Source organism: Callospermophilus lateralis, chromosome 15 (assembly GCF_048772815.1).
Source record: "Callospermophilus lateralis isolate mCalLat2 chromosome 15, mCalLat2.hap1, whole genome shotgun sequence".
NCBI classification, from domain to species: Eukaryota; Metazoa; Chordata; class Mammalia; order Rodentia; family Sciuridae; genus Callospermophilus; species Callospermophilus lateralis.
The window spans coordinates 59,003,268-59,005,016 of record NC_135319.1 but is presented as its reverse complement, the minus strand read 5'-3'; the positions used below and the strand labels follow the sequence as shown (position 1 = coordinate 59,005,016).

General features: G+C 43.0%; 1 pseudogene; it reads right to left on the bottom strand.

Annotated features, from left to right (window-relative positions):
- Window positions 1–200: 200 nt before the first annotated feature.
- LOC143381334 (glyceraldehyde-3-phosphate dehydrogenase-like) lies at window positions 201–1,393 on the bottom strand (annotated as a pseudogene).
- Window positions 1,394–1,749: the final 356 nt, after the last annotated feature.

Below are 1,749 nucleotides of genomic sequence, written 5' to 3'. Positions count from 1 at the left end.
TTGGGTACACCAGACTTTATTGGTGGTACTTGACAAGGTAAGGTTCCCTTAGTCCCTACCTTTCTTCAGGAGGTATGGGATGGATACTGTCAAGAAGGGGGATTTTATCAAGGGATAAGTGTGGGGACAGGGACTTTGGAGCAACTGATGGATTTTTCTTCCACATATGTTCTTGCTAAGGCTACTGGTCCAAGGAACTCTTATTCTTTGGAGGTCACTTGGACCACAAGGTCCATCATTCTGTTCCTGTAGCCAAATTCATTGTCATACCGGGAAATGAGCTTGAAAAAGTGGTCATTGAGGGCAGTGCCAGGCCCAACATTCACAGTGGAAGAGCAGGTGTCAGTGTTAGTTGCAGTGGACAATGTGATCCTCAGTGTAGCCTAAAATGGCCTTTAGGTGGCCCTCTGATATTTGCTTTACTTCCTTCTAGATGTCTTATTTGGCAGGTTTCTCCAGACATCAGGTCAGATCTACAACCAATATGCTGGGAGCTGGCACATGGAAGGTTATGCTAATGAGCTTCCCATTCAGCTCAGGGATGACCTTGTCTACCAATCTTGGCAGGACCATGCCTATCATGCCAGCTTCCCAGAGGGGCCATCCATGATCTGAGTGGCAGTGATGGCATGCACTGTGGTCATGAATCTGTGATGCTAACATTGTTATAGATGACTTTGATCAGGGATGCTAAGCAGATGGTAGTACATGAGGCATTGCTGAAAATATTGAGGAAGTTGTCATACATCTTGAAGTTTATGCTCATCACAGGGACATCAGAAGGGGCACAGAGATGCTGACCTTTTGGCTCACTCTTCAATTGAACTTCAGCCTTCTACAAGGTAAAGACTGTGAAAATTCCACTACATATTTACCACCAGCATCAACCTATTTAATGTTAGCATGTTATCTCTTCTGGAAGGTGGATATGGGTTTCCCATTGATAACATACTTCTTATTCTTAGCCTTGAGAGTGAATGGAATCATAGAACATGTAAACCATGTAGTTGAGGTCAATGAGGGGGTCACTGATGGCAATAACTGCCGTAGTCTGGCTGAGCAAAATAACCAGGGGGTGACAAGCAACTTGTGAAGGTTGAAACAGCGGGAGCCGCTTTATTACGGGACAGCAGAGGTATATATACCCAACTAATTACACACAGCTTAACTTAATTAACCTCATCTAGATATAGCAGTCAGTCATTAAGGAATCCTCATCATCTTAATGGCTTGCTGGTGTTACTTCACAAACCACTCCTCCTGGCAAACTGCCAGGCGCCATCTTGACTTGGTTGTGGCCCTCAACAAATAACATTCACTTTGTTAGAGTTAAAATTAGCTCAAGTAACCAGCACTCAATATGGTCATATCCAGTTACTATGACCTTCACCATTATATCAAGGTAGTGGCTGGCACTATACAAGATGCAGGTGTCTTGTTGAATGGGGAGAAGCAGAGAACTGACAGTTCTTTTTCATGATTCATCTTTCCCAAGTCTTTCCAAAGAATCAGTTTAGATGGGGATTCTTTCTATGACTTTCATAGTTGATCAACTTTCATAGTTTTTAAATTAACTTGCATAATTTACAATATTAAACACAACTGGCATAAACAGACAGCTGACTTTTGGTGAATTCATGTGGGGTAAAGGTAGAAGCAAACGGGCAAAGAAGGGGTATATGGATGCAGCAGCAGCCATCAGTTACAGAGGCAATAGGTATCCTAGTACATCAAATTGGCCAAGTGGGT